At 37.7% G+C, this 14,394-nt stretch overlaps 1 protein-coding gene across 12 annotated transcripts in view; it reads left to right on the forward strand.

Annotated features, from left to right (window-relative positions):
• CDC42SE2 (CDC42 small effector 2) overlaps positions 1-14,394 on the forward strand; it is a 108,620-nt gene that overhangs the window by 18,044 nt on the left and 76,182 nt on the right. The window contains exon 3 of one of the 12 annotated variants that reach the window (XM_044387370.3): positions 13,853-13,962. The exons of 10 other annotated variants lie outside the window; for them this stretch is intronic. The gene's annotated coding sequence lies outside the window, so the exon portion shown is untranslated. Of the gene's footprint in view, positions 1-1,266; positions 13,963-14,394 lie in introns of those variants that run through there. One more of the 12 variants, XM_048220951.2, reaches the window with a different exon arrangement.

The raw sequence follows: 14,394 nt of genomic DNA on the forward strand, positions 1-14,394 counted from the left end.
GATGCCTAGACACATCAATTTTGTTTATTTAAAAAACATTTTAAAATAATTTTTTAAGGTAATTTCTGTGCCCAACACTGGCACCCATGACCCGTAGACCAAGAGTCATGCGCTCCACCAACTGATCCAGCCAGGCATTCCAAGGCATATCAGCTTTAGAAAAGCGCATAGAAGGAAGTTGGAGATCTGGAAATGCATTTCCTTAAACTGTCCAGACCTGTCCTCTGTGGTACCTGGGAAGTATCAAACCATACACTGGGTTGAAGACCCTTGAATTAAGGGAATAGCTTATCTTCTGCTTTAATTGGTATTGGTGTATTTATCCTTTTAAGTAAATTACCTCCTTTTAAATTTGGCTTGAAAGCTTTGTTTTGACAGCAGAACTGACCTTTGTGATGAAACCATTGCGTTTTCATAGCATGCTATAGCCCATTGGACATAGTAATCAGAACCTCATGGATATGATTGCCAGTACAGAAATTAGAAAAGAAGAAAACTGATTATCTACCTTATACTTTATACCATGATAAGTTCTTGATTTTCCAGAGTTGAGTATACAAAAGAAAACCTTAGAAATACTGGAAGAAAACATGAATCAGTATAAAAACTCCTGGGTGTGGGGGAACCGTCACAAGCCATCCAGCATATAGGAATCCTGCATATTCATGGAGTATGTATTTCCAAGAACCAAGTGGATGTCTGAAATCATGGATAGAAGCGAACCCTCTGTTACTATATTTTTTTATACATAAATACCTATGATAGAGTTTGATGTGTCAGGTACGTGCAGTAAGAGATTGATAACAGTATCTAATAATAGAACAATTATAACAGTATACTGTAATACAAGTTATGTGAATGTGGTCTCTTACTCTCAAAATAGCTTTTTTAAAAAAAATTCACTTATTTTAAAGATTTTATTTATTGAAATAAATAGAGCCCGGGGAGGAGCAGAGGGAGAGGGACAAGCAGACTCCATTCTGAGCATGCAGCCCGAGATTGGACTGGATCCCATGACCCTGAGATCATGACCTGAGCCGAAACCAAGAGTCAGATGTTTTAACCAACTAAGCCACCCAGGTGCCCCCTTTTATTTTAAGTAATCTCCACACCCAGTGTGTGGCTTGAACTCACCACCTTAAGATCAAAAGTCACATGCTCTTCTAAGTGAGCCAGCCAGGCACCCCATGTCAATATATCTTATTGTACTAATCCTTGTGATGCTGTGAGATTAAAAAAAAAAAAAAAAAGCCTCTGTGAAGAGTTGAACTGAGGTGACTTACATAGGCATTGTAAAGTAATGTTAGGCTACTCCTGACTTGATCATATTTCAACAGGAGGATCATGTGTTTATGACGGTGGGTAACTGAAACCAGGAATAAGGGGAAGACTACTTTTTCTCCTTAAAAAAGTAAATCTCAGGGGAGCCTGGGTGGCTCTGTTGTTGGTTGAGTGTCCTGCTCTTGAATTTGGCTCAAGTCATGATGTGAGGGTTGTGAGATTGAGCCCTGCGTTGAGCTCCATGCTGGTTGTAGAGCCTGCTTAAGATTCTTTCTCTCCCTCTGCCCCTGCCCCCCTCTTAAAAAAAAAAAAAAATAAACCTCAGAATTACTGTTTGATGTCCATATTTTTTTTTTAAATACAGACTCTTACCTGTTTCAGAAATACAGTTTGAAAAATACATGTAAAAGGTCAAGGTTCTCATTTACATCTATGATGTAGTAAACATGACCCAGTACCCATGAACCTTCCTGATGATTCCTTTGCTAAGTTTAGGGGTTATTTGGCTCTTCGTAACTGACAGGTTGTACATACACAGGAATGGGTGGAATTAAAATTGTTAGGGAAATTGGCTCTTGTGTCCTCTTGGAATAAAGTACAGGTCTTCCTCAACTTAGAATGGGGTTATTATCGTAAATTGAGGATATCCAGATCTAAAAGGCATTTAATACACCTAACCTACCAAACATCATCACTTAGCCTGCCTTACCTTAAATGTTCTCCAGACACTTGCATTAGCCTACAGTTGGGCAAAAAGCTCTAATGCGAAGCCTATTTATAATGAAGTGTTGAATATCTCATGTAATTTACTGAATGCCGAAAATGAAAAACCGAATGATTTTAAGTGTCTCATTTATCTTCAAGATAGCATGGCTGACCGGGAACTGTGGCTCACCACTGCTGCCCAACATCACAAGAAAGTGTTGTACCGTGTATCACTACCCCAAGAAAATACCACAATTTAGAATTTACGAAGTACAGTTTTTACTGAAAGTATATAGTTTTCTCACCATGGTAAAGTCAAAAAATCCTGAAGTTAGGGACTGTCTGTATTGACTACTAAGCTGTTTTAAGATGGGGATCTTCATACTGAGTAATTGTATATATTACATGTTATTTAAGAATTTGCATGGTTGAACATAGTTATTTTTATAGTATATTACATAGATTTGTTAAATTTTATTATGAGAACTTTGGGTTTTTTGTTTTGTTTTGTTTTTTTAGGATTTTGTTGACAGAGAACACAAGCAAGGGAAGAGGGAGAGGGAGAAGCAGGCTCTCCACTGAGCAGGGAGCCTAATGTGGGGTTCGAACTCAGGACCCCAGAATCATGACCTGACTGAAAGACAGATGCTTAACCAATTGAGCCACCCGGGCACCCCTGTTCGTTCGTTCGTTCTTTCTTTCTTTCTTTTTTTTTTTTTTTTAAAGATTTTATTTATTTATTTGACAGAGATAGAAACAGCCAGCGAGAGAGGGAACACAAGCAGGGGGAGTGGGAGAGGAAGAAGCAGGCTCATAGCGGAGGAGCCTGATGTGGGGCTCGATCCCAGAACGCTGGGATCACGCCCTGAGCCGAAGGCAGACGCTTAACCGCTGTGCCACCCAGGCGCCCCAGTTTCTTTATTTTTTTTAATAAAGTATATCCTCCCCTTCCTTCCCAGTGAGCAATTTGTCAGTGGCTACTTTGAGGCCCTAGTGTGCCAGGGCCTGATTGAAATGCACACTGAGTGCTCTGCAAGAGCATGACGCAGTTTACCACATCTTAAGTCCTTAGGAAGGCAAATTAAATATGTATTGACATTCTCAAAATAAGTTGAGATTTCAGCACCCTCTGCATTTACCAGAAATAATACCACACTGAGTCACTCTTCTGGTGATTGAAAATGTACAGCTGGTAGAAGAAATTTCTGTTAATGATACTGTTATTGTGGGAGGGCCACTACATAAAAGATGCAGAGACTCATCCTTTAAGTAATATTCAGAAAGATCAGGAAGAGTTATCCTTGGGAGATAGGCTGAAATAAATGGAGACATTCCTGGGTTCACGGAGTATATCAAACTGGATCAAATTAAAATGTAGCAATCTCATTTGACATAATATAGCTAATTAATACAGGACAAAGAGGACAAATTGGAACTATTATATTTTGCCTTAAAGGGAAGATATATTGTCCCTTTTCATTATCATGTATGTTTTTCTTTTATGGAGTTAAATAAAAACATTGAGTTATTCAGTAAACACTTAGCACTAGCCGTGTGCCAGGGACTTAGGTAGTAGGAGTTCATTGCAAACTAAAATTGTCTTCATAGAGCTTATTTTCTCGTTGGTGAAGACAAGCAGTGAATGAGTGAAATATATAGAATGCCAGATAACCTCAAGTGCTGCGAGGAAAAATAAAAAATGGGAGCAAGGTGGGGACTGTCAAGATAGGGAACAGGAGATTGCAGTTATAAATAGGATGGCAAAGGAAGGGCTCAGTGACAAGACAATAAAAAGACAGCTAATAGAGCATCATTTGTGATAAAGGTAATATTGGCAGCAACCTAAATATCCATCTGTAGATGTGTGGTTAAATATATTATGATACATCAATACAGTGGATTCCTGTATAGCAAACAAAAACAGATGTCAGGGCACCTGGGTGGCTCAGTCAGTTAAGCATCTGCTTTCAGCTCAGGTCATGATCCCAGGGTCCTGGGACAAGCCCCACATCTAGCTCCCTGCTCGCGGGGAGCCTGCTTCTCCTTCTCCCTCTGCCCCTCCCCCCTGCTCATGTGCGCGTGCACACGTGCTCTCTCAAATGAATAAAAAAATCTTAAAAGTCATACCTATAAGAATCATCTCAAATATAGGAAGTAATAAAAATAAGGTATGGAATGATAAATAGAGTATGCTACCATTATGTCTACCACAAAAATTTGTATATTTTATATATGAAATTTTATAAATGCATGGAATATCATTGGAAAGATGCATAAGAAAATATTATTCAGATTCCACCCATGTGTCCACTGGTTGATAAATGGAAAAAGAAGATGTGGTGTATATACACAATGGAATATTACTCTGCCATAAAAAGGAAGTTTTGCCATTTGCAGCAATGTGGATGGAGCTAAGCAAAATAAGTCAGAGAAAGACAAATACCCTATGATTTCACTCATGTGGAATTTAAGAAAAACAAAGAAAAGAGACAAACCAAAAAATAGACTCTTAACTCTAGAGAACAACAAACTGATGGTTACCAGAGGGAAGATGGGTGGAGGGAGGGGTGATATAGGTAAAGGGGATTAAGAATATACTTGCCACTTAGAGTGGTGAGCAGTCAGTTATGTATAGAATTGTTGAATCACTATATTGTACACATAAAGCTAATATAGCACTGAATGTTAACTGTACCGAATTTAAAATAAAATGTTAAAAAAAGTCCTAGACCAAAAAACTTTGAGTTAATTGAAAAAAAATTCACATCCCATTTATTTTGTTACTATACTACTTAGTCAAAATGAGTAAATAAGATGTAAAGTAAGAACGTAAGGACTGTTTGCCCAATTAGAAAGTGATGGAAAACATGTATTTATAATACCCAGAGGCCTGGATAGCAGTCTAGCCTAGATAGTGAATAAAATTAATAGTTAATAGAAAGATGGACTCAGTTCCGTTGAGCTGGAGACCTTGTTGTTGACAGTCACAGTTGCAGAGCAAGGCCAATACTGTTTTCATTGGATAATGGATTGTAGCAATTATGATGGTAACGTTTAGATTCATGTGATGTTTTTTCACTCTTCTAATCAAATGGAAGATACTCATTTCCTAGGGCTGCCACATGAGGTACCATCGATGAAATTTGCTGTCTCACCATTTTGGAGTTTAGAAATCTAAACTTAAGGTGTCATCAGGGCCATGCTTCCTCAGAAACCTGTAGGGGAGTCCTTCCTTGCATCTTCTAGTTTCTGATGGTTTACAGACAGTCTTTGGCATTCCTGGCTTGCAGCTGCATAATTCCAGTCTCTGCCTTCCTCATCACATAGCATTCTCCCTGTTTGTGTCTTCCCATGGCTGCCTTCTTACAAAGATACCAATTATGGTGGATTAGGGGCCCACCCCCCTGCAGTATGACTTCATTTTAACTAATTACATCTGCAACACTCCCGTTTCCACATAAAGTCGTATTCAGAGGTAGTGAAGGTTAGGACTTCAACATGTCTTTTTTGGGGAGCAGTAGAGGGAAATGGACGTATTCAACCCCAAATACATGCTTGTTTTTTTTCCTGTTGTAGCCTTCCATGAATACAAAAGTGTTTTGTAAAGTCGTATGGAAAGATAATGTTTCACAAATTTATTTTTAAAGACTCTTAATAGAAAAGTGTTTTCTGTAAGGAGAAAAGATCCCATCTCTGAATAAAATCAAACTTAAGAGTTAAGTCTGTTTATTACAAGTTATGTTTTAATGAAAAGAGAGTATTATTTTCTCTTAGTGTTGTAGAATAAAAGTATGGGGAGTGTAAATAGTGAGTTAGAGATGACGCAGAATGACCAATTTAGACTTTGTACTTGTTAATAAAGTTATACTATGAAGATATGTACCTCCTATTTTCTTGCACTTTTGTTTTCACTCAGGTAAAAATGGCTTTTTCCAGATCAGTTTGACCCAAAGATAAAATTAAATATGGTATCAGAGAGGACAGAGTATGTAGCACCCTTCTTCTCAGTTTTTCTTCTGTACCCATGACCATTACAATTCTATAAAACACTATGAAAAGTTTAAAAATTCTTTCTCCCCTTTCTCTTCCTTATGTATAAATCAGAAGCCAAGTATTTGTTAGTGTACAAAGTCTTTCTAAAGTTATTCCTTAAATAAGCAGCCTTTTAAAAAAATTCTTTAACTTTTTATTTATTTTTTTATATGAGAGAGAGACAGAGTGAGAGAGAGAGAGCACAAGTGGGGTGAGGAGAAGAGGGAGAAGCAGACCCCCCCTGAACAGGGAGCCCAATGTGGGGCTGGATCCCAGGACCCCAGGATCATGACCTGAGCTGAAGGCAGATGCTTAACTGACTGAGCCACCCAGGCACCCCAATAAGCAGCCTTTTTGATACCTTTTTATCCTTTGAGAAATAAGCATTCTGTCTGAATAAACTGACCAATTGTCATTTAGATTTCCTTCTGTGTGCCCCCCCCCCCCACTCAGGGTCACATAAAAAAAAAAAGAAAAAGGAAACTCTCCTTATTTACAGTCTTAAAGTACCTTTTTTTCTCCTCTGAAATGTTAATTAATAGAAGAAAATATGTGTTGAGCTTTTTTTATAATGAGTGATTCCTCTGATTCCTTTGTGAAACAGTATTTGAATCTTGTATCTTAAGACATTATGTTCTTAATAGGGTAGGTTAGGGTAATGTGCTTTAATTCAGCTGCCACCTAGTCATATTTAAAATATTTTATGAATTCAGGTGTCATAGAATGTTACAATTGATTTGGTCTGTCAGTAATTGCTTAGTCTGACATTCTCTCAAACGCAGGAATCTTTGTAATTTTTTTTGTTTCAAGTTTTTATTTAAAGTCTAGTTAGTTAACATATAGTGTAATACTGGTTTCAAGAGTAGAATTTAGTGGTTCATCACTTAGACATCACACCTAGGGCTCATCCCCGATCATCTTAGTGTTCCTTATTTTTAAAACTTTAGGCAGTATGAACTCACCACTTCTCTAGCCAACCCACTATCTTTTGGAGGGCAGTTATACTTTATATGGTTCTTCCTTTTTTTAAAACAAAAATTGCCTTTCTGAAACTTCTACGTAGTGGCTTTGGTTCCATCCTCTTTGATAACCCACAATAATGCTTCCTCTTTCTCATGCTGTATGCTTTGGTCTACACATATTTGAAGGCTGTCCTATCTCCTGTGTTTTTTGCTGGGCTAAATCTCTAGTTCCCTTAACTCTTACAGGACATCCTTTTTCAGACTTCTCACTGCAGCTCTTCTCTGGATTTATTCTTTTTCTAATTGTATATTTTTTAAAAATTTGAGTGTAGTTGACGTATAACAACACAGGTTGACATATACAGCAAAGTGATTCGCCTCTATAGGTTATGGTGTACTTACCACCAGCCTAACTACCATCTGTCACTATATGATGCTATTATAATATTGTGGGCTATATTCTAAATACTGTGCTTTTATTCCTGTGACTTACTCATCCTATGGCTGTATCCCTTATCACCCACTCCCCTTCACCTACTTTACCTGTCCCCCCATTACCTTGCCTCCCCTCTGACATCAGCCATTCAGTTTGTTCTCTGTATTTGTACGTCCACTTCTGCTTTTTGTTTATTCATTTTTTTTTTAATATATTCCACATGAGTGAAATCATGTGGTATTTGTCTTTCTCAGTCTATTTTACTTAGCATAATACCCTCTGGGTCCATCCATGTTGTTGCAAATAGCACAATCTCATTTTTTAAGGGTGTGTAAATATCTTCTCCCATTCAATAGTTTGCCTATTTTGTTGAGAGTTTGCTTTGCTGTGCAAAAGCTTTTTATTTTGATGAAGTCCCAGTAGTTTATTTTTGCTTTTGTTTCCATTGCCCGAGGAGACATATCTAGAAAAATGTTAGGGCCGATGTCAGAGAAACTACTGCTTGTGTTCTCTTCTAGGATTTTTATGGATTCTGTCTCACATTTAGGTCTTTAATCCATTTTTTAAAAAAGACTTATTTATATATTTGAGAGAGAAAGAGAGCAGGAGCAGGGGAGCAGAGGGAGAGGGAGAAGCAGGCCCCCTGCTGAGCAGGGAGCCTGATGTGGTGGGGGTGGGGGTGGGGGTCGGTTCCATCCCAGGACTCTAGGATCATGACCTGAGCCGAAGGCAGACTGTTAATGGACTGAGCCATCCAGGCGCCCCTAGGTCTTTAATCCATTTTGAGTTTACTTTTGGGTTATGGTGTAAGAACATGGTCCAGTTTCATTTTTTAACACATAGCTGTCACATTTTTCTAGCACCATTTTCCAGCACCATTCGCCCACTGTATATTCTTGCTTCCTTTGTCATAGATTAATTGGCCATGTAGGTGTAGGTTTATTTCTGGTCTCTGTATTCTGTTCCATTGGTCTATGTGTCAGTACCATACTATTTTGATTACTACAACGTAGTGGTGTATCTTAAAATCTGGGATTGTGATACCTCCAGCTTTGTTTTTCTTTTTCTGGATGTGTTCTGGTTTATAAAAATGTCTATTAAGATATGGTACCCAAAACAAGATGCCATATTCCTGAACTTGTGAATCTGAAATGATAGGCCTAAGTTCCTTTTCATGATGTGGAGGTACAAGCAGAATTGGTTTTTTTGTTTTTTGTTTTTTTAAGATTTTATTTATTTATTTAAGAGAGAGACAGCCAGCGAGAGAGGGAACACAAGCAGGGGGAGTGGGAGAGGAAGAAGCAGGCTCCCACAGAGGAGCCTGATGTGGGGCTCGATCCCAGAACACCGGGATCACTCCCCGACCCGAAGGCAGACGCTTAACGACTGAGCCACCCAGGCGCCCCGACAAACAGATTTGTTAACTTCTTTAGTGTAAGTGCCCTAAAGGGAAGGTGCCTGATACACTGGAAGAGCACCTAATACAGATTTGGGGGTTGGGGAAAGCTTCCTGAAGGAAGTGATAGCCAAATGAAGTTCTGAAGACTATGCCAGGCAGAGGTGGACAGCAACTGTGAAGCCCTGTAGTCACAAGAGGGAGAACCTGGTGTTTCGTGGAACAGAATGAAATTGAAAATGAATGGCACAGTTGTGAGGCATTGAGTGGAAGAGGCAGTAAATGATGTTAAAGGGAAAACTGGGGACCATGTCATAAAGGCCCTTAGAAACTGTATTAACTGTTCCTGAGAGTAATAGTCATTAATGGCCGTTGTAAGTAAAAAAAATTAAACACCACCAGCCATTCATTTTAAAAGGATCATTCTGTCCCAAATGCCAGTGAATGGGAGGGGCTAAGATGTGCCAGGAGATCTGTTAACATGTATAATGCTGTTTTTTAGTTGTGATGGCGGTGCCCAGACCTTGAGCAGTGGCTCTTGGGTTGGAAAGAAACAGACTGGAAAAATAGTTCAGAGAATTCCATTGTGTTTGGCTGTAGCAGGGAGAGATGGGAAGGTAGGAGTCAAGGATTTGGTTTGAGAAACTGGGTAGATGACAGAATTCAATGAAAATCATTTGAATGGGGGAGGGGGCGCCTGGGTGGTTCAGTCGGTTAAACATCAGCCTTCTGCCTGGCTTGTGTCATGATCCCACATCGGGCTTCCTGCTAAGCAGTGAGCCTGCTTCTCCCTTTGCCTACTGCTCCCCCTGCTTGTGTGCTCTCTTCTCTCTCTCAAATAAATAAAACCTTTAAAAAAATCATTTGGGATTGAATAGAGGAGTGGTGGGGAAGAAGTGGGGTTCAGTTAAGCTGGAGACAAAGATAGCACATGCAGGTGGGGTGTACTATATGCATTTGGTTATGTGAGGTTGAACTGAAAGACATCTAGGCTGGAGAACTTTGGGGTTTAGATAGAGCTTTGCTGGGAAAGTAGATTTGGCTGTTATCAGTATGCATGTGGTAATTGAACTAAGGAGAGTGATCTGAAATAATTTAGAGCATCTGTACAGTGAAAGAGGAGGGCACAGGCCAAAACTCTTAAAGAACTCTGACCTTATTATATTTGAGCTAAACACCTTTGGTGTGTTTGATGGGATTATTTGGGAACCAGGAAAAAAAGAAAGAAATGAGGGCTGCTCCAATTTATTTATTTAGTAGAAACCCACCAAAATTGTTTGATTGGCGGAGTGAAGATGATTCTTAAAATATCACCCGTAGTCTCTGTGTCTCAAATTCATGTTATTGGAGATTCTCTGCTTTGGGGTAAGGCATTGTTTCTCAAGCAGTTACCTGTTAAAAAGTAGATATCCCTAAAGACAGGTAGAATATTAATTGGTGGTGGTGATATTTTTAGGTCAGTAGGTTTTTTTCTGAAATTCAGACTAAAGGGACAGATGGGAATTTGAGAAAGATTAGGCTTGGAAACATGACATTGTTGAGTATGGGGCAACAGAGAGACCCTGGATTTGATCATTGAGGTTACCAAGCACCTGGATAAAGAGAGAAGGACAGTGAGAGCCAGAGACTCTGTGTGTGTGTGTGTGTGTGTGTGTGTAAAATGGGGATGGTGAGTTGGAGAGCAAAGAGGTAATGTCATTAAAAAGAGATAAGAGAACATTTGAGAAGATGAACTAAATAGATGTAAAATCCTGAAAGTATTTCAGTTATGAATTAGGGCAGTCATATAACTTATCATCTAAACTAGGACCTATTTAGAAAATTTTTTATCTAAACGGGGACATATTGAGATAGGGGAATGACTTCTAAGTAATTACATTGTGAAAACTTGAATAAACTGGGGCTGTCATTAGCAAGTAAGAACAAATGGTCACTGTAGTTATAATGTGCTAATAATATTTCAATATAATGTAAGAAAATAGTATCTGTTTTAGCTACCATGTGCCAAGCGCTGTACTAACTAAGCACTTTATACATGTTAATTACATTCTTAAAATAATCCTCTGCGGTAAGTGGCTGTTGTTTTTACTTATAGTTGATGAAACCAAATCTCAGGGAAGTTTTCCTACAGTTCTCCATGGCAGTCAGACTTGGAAACAATGAAGCGACAAACAAAATCCAAGTAAACTCTTAAACACTACATTTACTGCAGTGGCTGTGGGTGTGCATCTGTATTTAAAAATTCCCTTTCACTTGCTCAGAAAATTACTCTCATTATGTTACATCATGTAGTAAATCCCATTCCCCTTCTAATAGCCATTTATCTGAAGACCTACTTTGTGCCAGACTACGTTCTAGGCATTTTGCATGTATTAACATAATTTAAACCTCATGATAGCCTTATGAATTATTTCCTTTTTATAGTTTAGGAGATCGAGGCTTGGTGAGTAACTTGTCTAAACTGAACACATTTAGTGAGTGGCAGAGCCAGTGGCAGAGCCAGAATTCATACTCGGCATGTCATTTTGACTCCAGAGCCTGTTTTCTTAATTGCTCTCCTCTACTGCCTCCTGTAGTCCAAATTCTGTGTATGGACCTGTTTTCATTTCTCTGGGGAATGGGTTTGTTTTGGTGCCTGGTAAGCTTATGTATACCTATATAAGAAAGTTTCCACAGTGTTTCCAAAATGGTTGTGCAACTTTGCATTCCCACTGGTCGTCCATCTGTATGATTTCATCCCCCCTTTTCTGTCCTTTTATGAAGGCCTTTTCCACCAGTTTTGAAACTCTGGGAGTTAGAAATACATTCATTCTCCTTATGTAAAAGTTTTGCCTCATTCACAGCTACTCATGTATATACCGTCACTTCTATCCATTTCTATAATTTAACCCTACCACATCCTACACTTTTAGGGTCCAGGAATGTTAACAGCACCAGCGAACAGTAGCAAGAGGCAAATGTCTTTAATAGTATCACCACTGGCTGGGATATTATTGCCCAGATAACTTTTCACTTAAACTGTGTAACTGAATGGTTATATGCCTTTCTTTACAGTGTACTTATGGGGGGAAATAAATGGTAGTGATTTATTGCAGTGCTGATAGGTATTATAGTATGTTAAGAATTTGGGGGCAAATTTCTTTAGCTTTCTGAGTGTGTAAAAGGAAGAAACTGAACAGATTTCTCATAGATCTTTTTTGTTCTTGCCAGATCTGTATTTCTTTGGGAAGAAAGAATTGGCATTTGACAATAAATGAACAAGGAGATGGAACACATACTTAGTACATATTTTTCTTTCAGTGTTAGAATAATCAAATAGGGTCAAGGCCTGATAATATAAGCCTTTTATTCATTGAGGAAAAGTGGAAACTTAAAAATGTTACTGTAAGACTTAGGGCTTTAGCTTCTTGTAGTTTGATTAGCTTAAACTAAGACTTTTGAATTGCAGTGGATTTGGGCACTTAAAAATAGATTTTTATTTTTAAATTCATAAGAGCATCTGAGGGTTGCAAGGAATCATAAAGTTGGTCTAGATCAGCTATCTGGTATTTTCGAATCGCTGCCAGTAATATCCTGACTGCTGATGATAGGTGTCCCAAGGCAGGATGTTCCCTTGGAGGCAGCAGTGACTCAGAAAGATGTTCTGATATGTGGAAAATAGAGCCTCTGCTCAGTCATTCTAGTTGTGCCATTTGTGCTGATGCCGAACTAGCATAATTTTTCTCTGTGACTGCCCTAAAAGTATTCTAAAGTAGCGCTCTTAACTAATTTCTCTAAAGATGAAGCCCTTTTTTTCATAGCAGTGTGATGGAACTGAAGACTGATAACTTGGAGAATAGATACCTCTGGATAGAGATGGGCTTACACGCTTTTGGTATTACCTAAATTAAAATTAATGATTAAATGCAGCTGAAGAAATAATGTAATCTGCTCTGTTATCAGTATAAATAACAGGTAGATGGGAATAGAGGTGCCATTTAATAAGGTGTAAAAAGCACCAAGCCATGCCAGCAGTTAACAATTAGAATGGATCTGATTTCATGATGTCTTCATTAATTCTAAGCAGCATATGAAATACATTATAGTAGTGATACTGAGATGAATGCTAATAAAATTATTAAAATGTTTTTGGTTGACAGTGAATTTTTTTTTTAATCTAATTCCTACCAAATGTAATGAAAGTCTGGTGTACTTTGTGCACTGCAATTGAATGAGTAATAATGAAATCCACTAAAATTTCTTTTTGCCCATGACAAATTATATGGGGTTAGCTAGAGTGCAGTTTTTGGCATATGCTTTTTTTGTGATTGGTAATTCTGGTTTTGATCTTTAGCATTGAGATAATATACTTTTCAATGGAATTATTTTCCAGAAATAAAGATAGTGGCCATGATTTTCATAGTTAATGCATTGAAAGTGTCTTGCCTTTCATATTAATCAGTTTTGCTATCAGTTATTAATCAGCAATGAATTTCTTTTAAACTTAAAATTAACTGCATATATTTAACTGGTCAGTTTAATAAATTTTGAAGTTTTTATACCTGTAAAATTATCGCAGTATTCAAGATAATGAAAATATCTGGCACCTCCAAAAGTTTGTTTTTCAGCTATTTGTAGGCCTTGTTGTCCACCATCCTCTATTCCCAGACAATCAACTGAATTGCTTTCAACTCTAGAGATCTAGAGTTTTGTGTATATGGATTCTACAAAATGTACTCTTGTTGTGGCTTCTTAATTATTTTGAGATACATAGATGTTAAATAGTGTATAATCATTATTTTTCTTACAAGTAGTATATTGAATGGCTTTACCATAGTTAGTGTATCGCTCCACCTCTTGATAATTGGGTTGTTTTCCAGTTTTAGGTATTAAAAATAAAGGGGCTAAAAACAGTCTTTTGTGGACATAGACTTTCATTTCTGTTAGGCAGTACCTAGGAGTGGAATAGCTGGGTTTATGTTAAGTGTGTGTTTAATTTTTTTAAGAAACTGCCCAACTGTATTCTAAAGTGGTTTTACCATTTCACATTCTCATCAACAGCACATGTTAGTTCTACTTGGTCCATATCCTTGCCAACATTTGTATTTTCCTAATGAATGATGATGTTAAGGTGTATTTTCATGTGCTTATCTGCTGTGTGCACATCATTGGTAAGTATGTTAAAATCATTTGCTCCTTTTTAAAACTGGGTTTTCTTAATGAGTTTTGAGCATTCTTTCTTGTATTCTTTCTGGATACAAGTCTAGTTTCAGATAATGAGATTTGCATCTATATTTTTTTTTAGCATGTGGGTTGTCTTTCATTTTGTTAAATGTCTTGGAGATAGCACAATATAGTAATTTTAATGAAGTCCTATTTGTCACTTTTGTCTTTTACATATCATACTTTTGTGTTTTATCTAAGAAATTTTTGCCTAAGTTAAGACCACAAAAAATTTCTACCATGTTTTCTTCTTGGAATTTGATAGTTTTAGGTTTTACCTTTATGCCTGTGATCAATCATTTTGAGTTAATTTTTATATGTGGTACAAGGTATGGACATCCAGTCATTCCAGCTTCATTTGTTCCTTTCCCCACTGAACT

The sequence above is a fragment of the Ursus arctos genome, unplaced genomic scaffold (assembly GCF_023065955.2).
Source record: "Ursus arctos isolate Adak ecotype North America unplaced genomic scaffold, UrsArc2.0 scaffold_5, whole genome shotgun sequence".
Classification (NCBI taxonomy): domain Eukaryota; kingdom Metazoa; phylum Chordata; class Mammalia; order Carnivora; family Ursidae; genus Ursus; species Ursus arctos.